At 32.4% G+C, this 16,305-nt stretch overlaps 1 non-coding gene across 1 annotated transcript; it reads left to right on the plus strand.

Moving 5' to 3' along the window:
* Window positions 1-627: 627 nt before the first annotated feature.
* LOC123644176 lies at window positions 628-744 on the plus strand. The gene has a single exon (XR_006737003.1). It is a non-coding gene; the product is annotated as a U5 spliceosomal RNA (small nuclear RNA).
* The last annotated feature ends 15,561 nt before the right edge of the window (window positions 745-16,305 follow it).

The raw sequence follows: 16,305 nt of genomic DNA on the forward strand, positions 1-16,305 counted from the left end.
ACTCCTCCCCTCTCCACTCTGGTTAAGTGTGATAGGAGCTGTACTCTGGGTGAATGTAACAAAGGAAACCATACTCCCTTTCTTCCCATCTCCCAGGCTATGGCTATGATTTCACTCCAGGAAGGACAGGCCACCGACATCTACCATACCCCTTACTTTATGTTGAAGTAGCTGTATTCTAGGAAGAAACGGCTGAAAGAAAGAGGCAGCACCTCAGGTGCTGCTGATTGAGAATATTTAGCCCCAATTGTCCCCACCCCAGCTTGCTTATGGGTCAAATGTTTTGCACAAGGAGAGCCAAGCTGAGAACAGTGGCTACCACCCACGTCGTTTGTTCATAGAATAGTGATGTTACAGTATAGGGAGAATCAGCTGCTGTCCCTACCCTCAGCTCCAGGGCAGTGGGTCAGGGGCTCTGCCTAGGAGGAGAAACTGGCTGTAAAAACAGTTTCATAGCTTACCCTAAGGTGGACTGTCTTTATTTGAAATGAACCATGGGAAAGTGTATGCCTAAAGGTTGTGTTGAAAATAAGAAACATGTTTTTGTTGAGTAATTAGGTTGGTAGTTCCGCAATACTAGTAATGACAAGAAAAGTAGTAGAGCAATTATAAGTTTAATACAAAAATATACTCTTGTTTCTCTTCAAAATGAATAAATCTTTCGCCTTTTACTAAAGATTTCCATGGAGAGGGACAGTTATGAGTTGGTAACCAAATTTTTTGAGGTCTTGCTTAGGCAAGGCTAAGGAAAAAAAAAAAGAAGTTTAACACAAAGAATCAGGGAAAGAGGTAAGAAGGTTACTCCTCAAGTCGCAGAAATCCTCAGGGACTGGTAATATCCTGTGTCTGCAAAAGGGCTCAACTTTAATTGTATCAGACTATGGAGCAGTTTGATATCCCTGACACTCCAGGGCATTGTCAAAAACAATAGTGCGATCAAATGCCAATTAGTGGAGGCTATCAGATGAGTTTGATAAAATAGAAGATCAGCCAGAAGCTTAGTGGGTAAATCAAAGAAAGTTACAGTCAAAAAGAACCTGGCTAAAATGACAGTCTTCCCTGTTGATCAAGGAGACTGTTCATATACCCAAGGCTGTGCTCCCTGAGGAACAACATCAGAGGCTGCACAATGCAGAGGAAATAGACTTCACTGAACTAGTCTGAGAAGAAATTAAGTTCACAGGCAAACACTAATAAGCCTTGGAATAAAGAAATCTATGTGCAGAGTTGCTAAAATATATTATCTAAAATGTCTGTAATAAACAACATAAAAATAATAATACATGAAAAACTCATGAAAGTTATCCCATACATAGTAAAAAGAAAGAAAGAAAGAGAGAGCAGGAAAAGAAAATAGAAACTTGTCCATGAGGAACCTAGACATTGGATTGAAATAAGTTATTATAAGTTAAATAAGTTATTATAAATATATTCAAAGAACTAAGGTAAACTATTATATATCTAAAGAATTAAAGAAAGCTATTATAACAATTTCTCCCTAAAGAGAGAACATTAATAAAGACACAGAAATTATTTAAAAGCATTAACCAATTTGGATTTCTGAAGTTGCAAAGTGAAATAACTAAAGTGAACAATTCACTGAAAGAGTTCCAAAGAAAATTTGAGATAAATAAAATTAACAAATATTTAGCTGGAAAGATACTGAAAAAAGAGAGAAGATACAAATAACTAAAATCAGAAATGAAGTTAGGAATGTTAGTACTGGCCCTAGAAAGATAAAAAGAATTATTAAGAGAATACTATGAACAATTATGCCAATAAATTAGATAACTTAAAGTAAGTGAACGGATTTATTGAAACACACAAATTACCTAAACTAACTAAAAAACATAGAAAATCTCAACAGACTATAACAAGAAAAAAGATTGATTTATCCCCAGAAAGAAAAGTTCTGCACCAGATGACTGCGCTGGAGAATTTTACTGAACATTTAAATAAGAATTAATACCAATTCTTATTGAACTGTAGCAAAGGCTAGTAGTTGGGAAATGGTAAAAGAAAGAAAATAACATTCTATAGATTTTTCTTTAGCTTTATAGTGATGGGAAACAGTAGGGAGATTGACAGTGGCAAAAAGTATCAAAAAAGGAAATGAAAAACAAAGCTGAAAAGTGAAAATTAAAATGGAAAAAACAGTGACTTCACCAGAAGAGAAAAAGTGAAATTGTAAACAACTAACCATGAAAAAAATAAAACAAACTAAGATTGAAGAAATAAAATTAAGTATTATAGCTTTTACACTAAATATTAGTAGGCTAACTTTTCCTATTAAATATTGAGACTGTTTGGAAACAGACAAAATAAAAAAAAAAAAACAACTATATACTCTTTCAAATACAAATAAAGGAAGAAAATAAAGTGAAAATAAGTAATAAAATAATATAGAGACAAATAACAGAAAATAGAAATAATAATATAATGAACAGTAAAAATAAAAACAAAAGAACTAAAAATAAAGAGGGATATTATACAATGAAAAAACATAATATATGAAAAATATTTGTTATAATTCTATATGCATCAAACAGTGCAATCCTTTCTCTATATATGTATCCTTTCTATTACATATATATTTTATATAATATATATGCACAGCAAAACAAATAGAAATGCAGGAAAAAGGAAAAATTATAATAATATTGGAAAATTCTATAAAACTTTCTAAAACAGACTTCATTTCTAGTAAATAAAAATTACAAAGCATTTTAAGATAGCAATAAAATGAGTAATGTGATTCATAGGTGACTATGGATATTTCTGTGGATGATTCATTTCCATAAAATTGGTATTTACAATCTCACTTTTTTACTTTACTTTTGGGTAGACAATAAACTTATTTAGAGTACTTAAAACAGTTTGAAGAACAATACCTTTCTCTCGTTGAAGTGTGTTGTTTTATAGTTAATATTATCATTTGGGCCTCAAACATCAGAGAAATATAGTTGATTTCATTATTCATGGTAGTTTTGTTTTATGAAATTGCTGTGTACATTTAGTAAATGAATACAGAATGTTATGAACTGAATGTTTATGTCCCCTAAATTCATATGCTGAATCTTTTCCCCCCAGTGTGGCTGTATTTTCGATGGGGCCTCCAAAGATAATATTAATAAAGCTAAATGATGTCATTAGGATGGGACACCTGATCCAGCAGGACTAGTGCTCATACAAGAAGTGACACTAGAGAACTAGAGAACGCTCCCCCCACCTCCTCGCCTCCACCACACACACACTCATGAACTCAGAGGAAAGGCCATGTGAGGTTGTAGTGAGAAGGTGGCCAGGGGCCTTCAGTAGAAAATGAATTAGCTGGGAGCTTGATCTTTTAGCCTCTAGAACTGTGAGAAAATAAATTTCTGTTGTTGAAGTCACCCAGACTATGGTATTTTGTTATGGCAGGCAGCCTTAGCAGACTAACACACTGAACCATTGCTCCTAAGGGAAATACGGGGTTAGGTTTCTACTCACCTCAGGTAACAACAGTCAGTGAATCAGTACATTACCTTGTTTTATGTGGGTTTCTATTTAATTCACCATATTTAATATACAGTGGTGATTCATTAACATTGAAGTCATAGCCAACAGTACCATAATTGCTGCCTGAATGAAGCATCTAAACTTTTTTTTTTTTTTCTTCCCTGTAAGGCACATCATAGCCTTCATGCTCTTAGGACATTAGATTCACCACTATGCTTGGGGACCATTTCAAACAGTAAAATCACCAATAAAAAGCACAAAAATGCAAAAGTTGTGGCACTAAATAAGACCATGTAAAGGACACTTGTTTATGGTATGAGAACTGAAACAAGAAGGCAGAATGTTGCCTTTTTTTATTTCATCTGGGAATGTGAACATTGAGCAATGCAAACTTTATTGCTGTTGTGCATGGTCTATGAGTAACCATAAATCTTTGTAAGTATTGATATAGGGCTTACAAATAAATTTCAGTTAATAGGCAAATTAGCAAATATGGAATCTGTGAACAATGACTATCAACAGTATCTTCATTGCTTTTCATTTAAGAGATAAGAAAATTAGAGGATACAGAAATTAAGACACTTTGTATAGAGATTCCAAGAGGAGTGAAAATGATTAGTTTTCTTTCTTTGGTATATCTTATTTAAAAATTCATTTTATTATTAATTTCCTAGGTTTATAGTATTTTGAGCCTTGTGCATATATATTTTATACATACTAATGTTAGAAGAAAAACATATTTCATTTTCTTTATTTTTGAATACCTAAAAAATAACTTCTCAGTTATGAATTTTTCCTGTGTCCAAACATTAAATTATGTGGGTCATACTTGGGTAGAGGAAGTAATCAGAGCACAAACAAAACCTTAAGAAAGGATATATCCCCCCAAATGTATAAATGCTTTTATACAAAAGGCAGTATATTTTTATACTCAGAATATCACCGTGTGCCAAATTTTGAACCAAATATTAAATTTTTTTCACTAATAATCACTTCACTAGTAAAGAAAAAATAAAACATATTTCCACTTTTATCAATGCTTATACATTCTGAAAATGATTGTGGAATGAAATACATGATATGTCTCTGTCCATTCCTATCTTACAAGACCATGAAAGTTTAAGACAGAAGATGTTAACACAAAACCTGTAGGTATTAACCAACAATTAACACATTTCACAGTTTAGCTAACTTTACATTTAAAGTAATAAATGTAATTTTTGTAATCCATTTATACTACAGGAGAAAAATTCAATTTTATATTATTGGTTTTTCAAAATTATATTTTGTACATAGAACAACATCTGTCCCTCTGTGTGGGGGGGCACGGGAGAGAGAGGGAGAGGGAGACAAAGGCAATGAAAGACATTGAGAATCTTTAAACCCATGCCTGTCTTGCAAGATTTCTAGTGGTCAAGCCATTTGGATATGGATATATGATGATATATCCATTGCTATGCCAGGCTAATTATTAGGTTTTTATTATAGGCATATTATGAGACCTTAACTAAGTACCTAAGATGGTGCCAAAAGAGTTTTTGAGGTTACTCATTCAGAAAAAGAGTACTACAGCCCCAACAGTCTAAAAGTTGAGCAAAGAATTAGCATCTAGAAGAAATCTGCAAATTGGCTCTGTTACTCTCACAAAATTACAGAAAAAATACATAAAACAGTAGGATATAGTCAGAGTCAGACCCTAAACAGACATCTACGAGTGTTAAAAGGCTGAAAATCTGTAGCAGCAGATGTATTTATATATTTGTCCTGTATTTTATTTCACCACATATGGTTCCATATTACCACTGAACATGATTATAGGACTTCTGCTCATGTTGTTACAGTTAAGGCAGTAATGCCATTTATAAACATTTTTCCACCCAGGTGTTCCAATTATATTTAACTTTATGTATTTTTCTATAACTTTTATTTTGTCATAAAGTTAGGTCACTGGAGGCAGAAAATATCACAGTAGAAGATTTTCATTTTATTTCTTTTAATAGTCTTGGCATCAAAGCGTTTAGAAAATTGTGTATTTCTATAGTCTAATCTATCAGTTTTATTGAAAGGTTTCTGGAACAGTCAAAACCTTACTTACATACACACAGTGAACCACGTCCCCTGGAGCTTTTGACTCCTAAAAAACCCATTTCCACCTTACCCTTGGCCTCCATCTCTAACTTTCAGAGAATAAGAAGTTGTGAAAATATATGAATTAAGAGTCACTCACCAATGAGTTGGCTTCAATAAATGGTATTTGTTATATGCACAGGCTGAAAATCCTTTCTGCTGAAAGAGAACAGGTAGTGAGGGGTTGAAAATTGACATAATTAATTTTTTATCCCTGTACAATGAAAATTATTGTACCCAAGAAGGCATTGGAGTTTTGAAAGTAGTTGACCTTATTTGATAGATTTTAGTTGAAAAATTCTTTGAAGAGGCTTTTTTAACCACACTATTTTAACATGAAATCATCCTACTGTGTCCCCTAGCTATAGATTAGAACTCTTGAAGTGATCAACTTTGGAAATGAACTCTTTGTAAACCTACTCTTCCATCAATAAATTATCAGATTGCTGCAGACCTGGGCAGATCAAAACAGTGTGTATCTGGCCCCTTTCTTTATTCTCATAGTGAAGTAAAGAAACGAAAAGCTTTGTAGACCTTGTCATGCATGATTTATATTAGCCATTCTAATAAAATCATTTCATCTTATTGAAGAAAAAGGTTGACTTATACATCTGATATTCTAAGATAAACTGGTGAGGATTGCTACAATTTCAGTACAGTTCATACCTTCATTTCACAGTCTGCTTCTACCCTTATCCTGTCCTCTAAGAACATACTTTGAGAAATCCTGCTTGAAACTGCTGATATTCTTTTACATTTCTCTACAGAGATATTTTTAATTACCTCTGATAAATAACGTAGAGCTATAAGGGATCCTAGTTATTCTGGTTCAAGCACTGTATTTTACAAATGAGGAACCAATTATAACACCATTTTATAAAATATCTCCTGTGCCTCAAGATTTTAGATCAATAAATGGCAAACTATAACTAGCTGCTCCTGTAACTTTTTTAGTACTTCACATAGGTTATATTTGTCCTGGTTTCTCTACTAGAAATATTGCTTCTCTGTGTGATTATTTTTATTCATGCTATATGAGCCAGTTATAATATTAAGTTCACCAGATTTAATAATGGAAGATAATTTGTTATAATTGCTACAGTTTGTTTAAATGTATCTATCTGATGTAATTATTTAGTATTATTTCCTATACTCTTAGTCTTGAACATATTATATTATCAATTAACTGATTGTTACATGAAAGTATATAATTTTATATTAATATTTTAAATTTTGATAAGCCCTTAAAACCAGAAGACATACAACATACACATAATTGCAAATGATTAATTTTGTAAGGTAAAACCTGATACATAAGAATAAACGGCCAAAAATAATGGTCATAGATTATACTGACACAATTATTTTATATGTTAAGGAGAGAATAAAGAATATAGATCCTCTGTAATATAGTTGTAAAAGTTGAATAGATATAGTGAACCTCACATACCTCATTTTTATAAACAACATATCCAATTTATATGAAATTGATTATATATTTGACTAAAATAAAACCAAGTAATCTTAAAAGTAATATTTATATCAGTAAATTCTCTAACAGCGAAGCATGGCTCTAGATTACTAACAAAATATTAATTTTAAAAGAACACTTGGAAATTTAGTCATATCCTCCTAAGTTACTCTTGAATTAAAAGGGGTAATGTGAAATTGCTAGTTATTCCAAAAACAAAATGAAATAAAAATATTGTATCCAAGGGATTTTAAAAAAGTACTTCTTAAGTTTAAAAAATTAAAACTTAAGTGAGCTAAGAGTTCAAATGGAGAGGCTTATATAGTTTAATGAGTTTTTATTATAAAAATAACCATAGGAAAAATAACTTTTCTGCCACAATTATGCTTTGATAAGATATTAAATATATTATATTATTGATATTTATGTAAGTTATAAAGCATAATAATACAAGTAGAATGAGTGTAACAATCTCTTGAATTTTGTATAATTCATTCCTTAAACTTTAAAAAATAATTGATACATACTAAACATACGTATATTAATATATGCAAATATATACCTGCATATATTAAAATAAGTATTCTATATTATATATAAAATATTAAAAATAATATATGCAGGTATATGTGCTTAAAAAATACATTGTTCAATTTTTGCCTGTTTGTGAGCTTTATAAAAGTGGTATTTTACTGTACATACTCTCCTAGGACTTTTTTTTTTTTTTACTTATAATTGTGTTCCTGAACACATTGTGTATAACTGTCAGTCATTTAGTTTTACTTAAGCATGATATTCTATCTTAAGAATATACAGTTCTTTACTTGATAATAGGTAATTAGACTCTCTAGATTTTTATGTAGTTTCCTAAGTATTTTTATACCTGTTTTTAGTTAAACATACATTTAACTTATAATATCTTTGTCCAAATAATTGTATATATTTCTTTAGTAGAACAAACTTTATATCTTAAACTCCTCAACAGTCTATGTTAAAAGATTCTCAGCATCACTTCTGACTATTGACATTTTAGCATAATATCAGGTTATTGTACTTCTTTTGTTTTTAACTCATTTATGAATTTTATCACCTGGTTATCTTTAAGATTAAAGTACAATTTAAAGTGGATTATTTTGCATTTTCCATTCCATAGACTTTATAATGTACATTGTACTCGGTTTAATTATGAGCACTAGGAAATTATACAGCTTATTCTACAAGTTAGCCAGTAGTTTTAGGTATACAGAAGCCATCACAACCCATGATATTAGTCAACTCAAACACTGTTAATTTTAAATTTTATATATATTATATGTAATATATATATAAACAGTGGTTCTGCCACAGATAACTTTTGGAAATAAGATATACTGTAAGTAAATAAATATATTAAAATATATATTCAATTCTATTCAATAAAGCCACTTAAGGGTTATATTTCTGCATGAATCATATCTACCTATTTAAAAATTTCCAGTTTTTTTGTTTATTAGTTTAATTAGCTTATTAGATTTTAAATTAAAGATTGTTAACAACTATCAGTGGCTACATTCCTGGATCATGCCCATAGCTATAAATGTTGCTTTATTTTTATTTATTTATTTTTTTAAATTTCAGGATATTATGAGGGTACAAACATTTAGGTTACATTTTATGTCTTTGCCTCACCCAAGTGAGGATTAGAGGCATGCCCTTCCCCTCTACAATACTCACCGTAAATGTTGCTTTAATTTACCTAAAATGTTGAAAGAATACAAATGCCCAGAATGAAGCAGAATACACAGATGGATGTAGGGATCTGAGAAGAGAGGAAATGGGGGTTCTCCTTATGCCTGGAATTCTGGAAGGTAGAAACCTGCCATCATGTTGCAGGAAGGGTAGTAGTTTAGTGACAGGTGACTGCATGAAGTGTCTCAGGAGATAGACCTGAAGGAAGTTCAGAGCATCTCGTTAGAGCCGTCTGGTTGAGCTCAAGTTGTGATAGTGGAGGGTAGCATGAAACATACAACTAAGGACCATTCACCTTTCCCTGATGCTTGCAAGGTCCTGAAATGCATATGCAATCATGGGGAGAAAGAATAACAGAGCTACACTTAGATTTGGGTTATGTTTTAGCCATCTAGCAAAGTTGGGATTCAGGAAATAAATTTATTCAGTTGTAAGAAAATGGAGTTACACTTGTGAAAACCTGAGTTAATAGCATTTGAAATTTGTCACAGCAAATAATAAGGTAGTTCTTAAAAGAATTATAGCATGAACATACTGTCCTTGACAAGGGTTTGCTAAAACCCCTTCACTACTTTGCTTCATTTAAATAGGAACTCACTTTATGTTCTTAGAAAAACCCTGAGAAAAATGTCAAATAAAGAGCCCTTCAAAAGCAGATATACTTGTTCCTAACTAAACCCACACAGTCATAAGCAAATACTGAGAAAGTCATTTAAAAAATTCTGAACTGCTTAAAATGCAATTCTTTAATTCTTATTGACATTTCAAATTGTTAAGCTTAGACTTTTCCAAAGTTAAAGTAATCAATCTTTGTTTTTACTGTTTATAACTATGTACACATTTACACCAACTAATAACCTTTGTTTTGGAATAAACGATTACACATTCATTTAACTTTGCTTAGGTTCTGTTTGTTTTCAATTAAGAAGGGAAAATCCTTTCAAGCGCAGTAAGTTATTTATATTTGTTCTGCTTTATTTATAGGACCAAATAAAGCTTTTGTATTTATGATCATTATTGTTATTAAAAATAAATTGTATTAAATGAATAGGTTGTAGTAAAAATGAAAATAATTTAAGAGGTAAAAAATTAAATTAATTTAAAGATATATTTATCCTTTAATTGTAATCTCAAATTGGTAATGATGAAAGTGTGAAATTAAAAATAATCAGAGAAAATCAGTTACTTTTCATTTAATTCATATATTAGGTATAAATTGTCAAATTCCATATCTTCCTTCAAGGCACACACATACAAAATTATTAATATCTGTATACCTACCAAGAATTTATTTTTCTGCCATATGCTCTATTTGACATATAACATTCTCAAAGCATGCATATGAAACTACAATGCTTTAAACATCTGTATGGTAGGCAGAATAATATTCCTCCTCCAAGATGTCAGCATCCTAATCCCTGAAACCTGTGGATATGTTAATTTTCTTGACAAAAGAGACTTTGCAGATGTGATTAAGGTTAAGGATTTTGAGATGGAAAGATTATTTTAGATTATCTGGGTTGGTCCACTCTAATAACATGAGTCCTTAAAAACAGAGACTCTTCTCTGGATGTAGTCTAAAAGAGATGTGACTACAGAGAGAAAGGCCAAGGACAGATTCAACTTTGCTGGCTTTCAAGATGGAGGGAGGGGCAGGGAATTCTGGCAGCCTCTAGAAATTGAAAAAGGCAATGAAATGGATTCTTCTTTGGGGTCCACCAACACCTTAACTTAGCACAGTGAGATCTTTATCAGACTTCTAACCTCCAGAACTGTAACATATAAATTTGTGTAGTTTTAAGTCACTACATTTGTAGTAATTTGTTATAGCAGCAATAGAAAACTAGTAACATACACAATATTTCAGGTAGAAGTATTCACTTTGTTTTTTCATTTTTTAAAAAAATTTCAGAATATTATGGGGGTACAAATGTTTCAGTTACATGGATTGCTTTTATACTGCTTGAGTCAAAGTTCTAAGTGGGCACATCACCCAGATAGTGTACATTGTACTTGTTAGGTGTGATTTCACCCATCCTCTCTTCCCCCCTCCTGCCTGCATGATTTCCCTTGAGTTTTACTTCCATCTGTGCACATGAGTGCTAATAAATTAGTTCTAATTTAATAGTGAGTACATGTGGTGTTTGTTCTTTTATTTTTGTGATACTTGACTTAGGATAATGGTCTTCAGTTCCATCCAAATTGTTGCAAAAGGCATTAAATCATCCTTCTTCATGGCTGAGTAGTATTCCATGATATACATATAGAACATTTGTTAATCCATTCAAGAATTGATGGACATTTGAGTTGATTCCATATCTTTGCAATTGTGAATTGAGCAGCAATAAACATTTGAGTGCAGGTGTCTTTTTGATAAAATGACTTGTTTTTGTTTGGGCAAATACCTAGTAGTGGGATTGCTGGATCAAATGTTAGGTCTACTTTTAGTTATTTGGGGGAATCTCCATACTATTTTCTGTGGAAGTTGCACTAGTTTGCAGTTCTACCAAACCAACAGTGTATGAGTGATCCTTTCTCTCCACATCCAACGCCAGGATCTGTTGTTTTGCTACTTTTTGATAAAAATCATTCTCACTGGGGTTAGGTGATATCTCATTGTGGTTTTGATTTGCAACTCCCTGATGATTAGTGACACTGAGCATTTTTTCATATGTTTATTGGCCATTAGTCTATCTTCTTTTGAAAAGCTTCTGTTCATGTCTTTTTCCCACTTTTTAATGGAGTTGTTTGATTTTTGTCCTGCTGATTTGCTTGAGTTCTTTATAGATTCTGGTTATCAACCCTTTACTGGATGTATACCATGTGAATATTTTCTCCTATTCTGTGAGTTGTCTATTTGCTCTGTTGATTGTTTCTTTAGCTCTGCAGAAACTTTTTAATTTAATCAAGTCCCATTTATTTGTCTTTGTTGTTGCTATGATTGCCCTTGGGGTCTTCTTCATAAATTCTTTGCCTAGGCTGATATCTAGAAGAGTTTTTCCAACGTTTTCTTCCAGAATTCTCGTGGTTTCATGTCTTAGATTTAAGTCTGTTATCCATCTTGAACTAATTTTTGTGAGTGTGAGAGAGATGGAGCCTGTTTCAATCTGCTACATGTGGCCATCCAATTTTCCCAGTACCATTTGTTGAATAGGGATTCTTTTCCCCAGTGTATATTGCTGTCTACTTTGTCAAAAATCAGATGGGAATATGTGGATGGTTTTATATCTGGGTTCTCTGTTCTGTTCCATTGGCCTATATCTCTATTTTTGTGCCATAACCATGCTGTTTTGGTTACTATAGCCTTGTAGTATAGCTTAAAGTCTGGTAAAGTGATGCCTCCAGATTTGTTCCTTTTTTCTTAAGGTTTCTTTGACTATTCAGGTTCTTTTCCAGTTCATCCAGGCTGGGAGGTTTTTAGGTAGCTTCCCCACTGTGGAGGTCTGCCTGTTTCCCTGGGGGACAGGTGGCTCATGGTTTAGATACTGGGGACTTGGTCATTCCTACAGGCATAGGCTCTGGGCAGATGGGGTGTTGGTGCTGTAGGCACCATGTGAACATAGTGGAAGATGACTGGGTCTCAAGGATGTAGGGGGTGAGTGACTACTAGCCCACAGGACAGGACACACTCCAGCTCTGGGTCTGATTTCAATTGGGTACTGTGCATTAGTAACTTAGGTCGTGGGTGTGGGTGTGCAAATGGGGCTCCTATTTTGGGGTAATACAGCAGTGTGAACTCCTGGAAACTGTCAAAACTGGATTTAGGGACTCTCCTATAGCAATGACTGCCAGTGTCTGTGGTGGTGATGATGGTGACCACTGAGGATCTCAGGCAAACCTCTTCACTTACTCCAATCAAAACATAGTTATTTATTTGTTGTTTTGGTCCCTTTTTGTAGGAGGAAAGAGTACCAGGTAACCATAATTGCCCTTTCTGACATCACTGTCAAAAATATTTATTTTTAATCAGGAAAATACTGCACAATTTATTTTAAAATTTCAAAATGGAAAAATATCTTTATTTCCATTTCAAATATCTCATTTGCTCAAGCAAATGGTAGCCAAAAGAAAGCTGGTGTGGCAGTTTTAATTTCCAATAACTTAGTTTTTAAACCAACAAAAGTAATAAAAGACAAAGATGGTTACTATATACTGGTGAAAGGCACAATTCAACAAGAAGACATAACTATACTTAATATATGTGCACCCAACTTAGGTGCACCCAGATTCATAAAGCAAACCCTACTTGATCTGAACCAAATGATAGGTAACAATACTATAATAGCCAGAGACTTTAACACCCCACTGACAATACAGGACAGATCCTCCAAACAGAAAATAAACAAAGAAATAATGGACTTAAATAGAATGCTAGAACAAATGGGCCTGACTGACATCTACAGGACATTCTACCCAAAATCCACTGAATATACATTCTTCTCATCAGCTCATGGGACATTCTCTAAGATTGAACATATCCTAGGACATAAAGCATGTCTTAAAAAATTTAAAAAAATAGAAATTATACCATGCATCTTCTCAGATCACAGCAGAATAAAGGTAGAAATTAACCCTAACAGAAATTCTCATTCCTACTCAAAGTCATGAAAGTTAAACAACCTTCTCCTGAATGATTATTTTATAAATGAAGAAATCAAGACAGAAATCAAAAGATTCTTTGAATTAAATGACAAAGGAGACACAACTTATCAAAATCTGTGGGACACAGCTAAAGCAGTCCTGAGAGGAAAATTCATTTCCATAAATGCCTATATAAAAAAGACAGAAAGCTTACAAATAGACAACCTAATGGATAGACTCAAAGAGCTGGAGAAAGAAGAACAGACCGACCCCCAACCCAGCAGAAAGTGAGAAATTATTAAGATCAAATCAGAACTAAATGAAAAGGACAACAAAAAAACCATAAGGGAAATTAATAAAACAAATAGTTGGTTCTTTGAAAAGATAAACAAAACAGACACACCTCTGGCTAGACTAACCAAGAGCAGAAAAGAAAAATCTCTAATAACCTCCATCAGGAACGTGAAAGGAGAAATCACAACTGATGCCACAGAGATACATGATATCATCTATGAATTCTACAAAAATCTTTATGCACACAAACTGGAAAATGTGGAGGAAATGGACAAATTTTTAGAAACACATAGCCTTCCCAGGCTCAACCAGGAAGAAATAGAATTCCTGAATAGACCAATATCAAGAACTGAAATTGAAACAACAATAAAAAACCTTCCCAAAAAGAAAAGCCCTGGTCCAGATGGGTTCACATCCGAATTTTACCACACCTACAAAGAAGAACTGGTGCCCATTCTACATAAACTATTCTCCAATATCAAGAAGGATGGAATTCTCCCCAACACGTTTTACCAAGCCAACATAACATTGATACAAAAACCAGGAAAGGATGCAACAAAAAAAAGAAAACTACAGACCAATATCTCTTATGAATATAGATGCAAAAATTCTCAATAAAATCCTAGCAAATCGAATCCAAGTGCTTATCAAAAAAATAATCCATCACAACCAAGTAGGCTTCATCCCCGAGATGCAGGGATGGTTTAACATACAAAAATCTATAAATGTAATTCACCACATAAATAGAAGCAAAAATAAAGACCATATGATCCTCTCAATAGATGCAGAAAAAGCATTTGGCAAAATTCACTTCTTTCTTAATCCTATTATCACCTTCTCGTTTATTGCCGGGAAATGGAAGTTACAGACAAGAGAGGTTAAATCAAAGTTGGTGGTTCAGCTTAGAAATTTGCTAGTGAGGTGATCATGCATGTTATATATGTCCATATCTTCTTCCTCTAGAAATACATAATTAATGATTTCATTAATGTGATAAAAATTACTAGCTTCATAAAATGAATTCCATAAGATTAAAGCCATTATATATCTTTTTACATTTGCAATAATATATTAAATCTAACTTCTTATCAGTATTATGAATTAAATACAAAAAAGTAGAACAACCATTTTCCGAAACTGTCATGGATAATTTTAAACTTAACAGTAATGGTTTTATTGTCAATGTATTCATTAAAGCTTTTTTGAAAAGAGATCATTGTACTTTGGAAACATTCTCCTTAGCCTCAGAATGTACTGTGAAATCTCAGTGTGCCTTTCTATCTCTTGGTAATTAAATCTATAATGTAAAACACAACTTAAGGTTAGAAGAAATGAGTATGAAATAAAGTAAGGCAAACTTATATCAGTTGGTCATATGGATCTGATTTTAGATTGCCCTATATATTCATGTGCTTTAGACAAATGAGTGAATTTAAATTTTCTCATTAATAATTAAGACTTTGAGTTAAATATTAAAATTCTTAGGGCAAGAGTACATTAGTTTCTTTTTATTCTTGAGCTGTATCCTTCCCCTATACTTTATTAGGGGATCAGAAAATAAGCTTTCAAATCCCCTAACAACTTTGGTGTGATGTTCCAAACCATCTCTTTAAAGTTTATATCTTCTCACTGACAGAAATATTTCAAAGTATGTCTATATAATTCTCTTTTAAATTGAAATTGTATATTTCATTTATAATTGCATGCTCATTTTTACATAAAATTCACTGTGTGTCTTAGAATAAAATAAAATTAAGAGCATTTGTGGTTAGGGATCCAAAATATGGTATGCTAATTTATTTTATCCTTTCTTAAAACTCAGTACTTAAAAAGCATGTATTTAATAAATGACACTAAGAGATTAATAATAGGTACTATTCCATATTATATTGAGTAATAGACAAGAATAAAGAAATGCATATACTGACGACACTTCTTAAGAGAGGTAAATATTGCTCTGTACACAAAAACTTACCAACATTGAATCCTACAGTAAATGACATACAGAATATATGTATATTTGTGAAACAAGAAGTCTTCCAAATTATGTGAACAAATAAAATGCCAGTTTTACCTGAATGTTTTTGCAGTATAGAAGTGTGAAATTCTGATTGTCAGTTTTGGTCAGCCTTTATAAAATAGTTGTAAAATTTATAAAATAATGATCCCAGTTCTTTATTTCTCATCTGTTGCATTCCATTTATAATTTTGGCAGAGAATTCTTGATTTGCACCTCTTTGATCTTGAACATTGTTTCTCTTGAGTTAAATGAACTATTCCACATCTATCTAATAATTTTCTTTTTGCTTAACTACTTGGCTAGTATTTCAAGTTTTGTTTGCCTGAAAGCAAAAATCCATAACTGAAATGCCTACATGCTCCTTCTTATGCATTCTAATTAGGAACACACATGAATACAACTCTAAAGCCTATACCATTAGCACTCACATCTTATTTTATAAAAGAGCCACAGAAGCACTTTATTGGATGTGAAACCTAGAAATGCAACAGATTCTGTAAGGTTTCTGTTTCGGGTATTTAGTGATTGCCACTTAGCTTCAACCTCACCAAACTATGCTCTGCTTTGTGATGTTTGGGTTAGGACT

This window comes from Lemur catta, chromosome 8, assembly GCF_020740605.2.
Source record: "Lemur catta isolate mLemCat1 chromosome 8, mLemCat1.pri, whole genome shotgun sequence".
Classification (NCBI taxonomy): Eukaryota; Metazoa; Chordata; class Mammalia; order Primates; family Lemuridae; genus Lemur; species Lemur catta.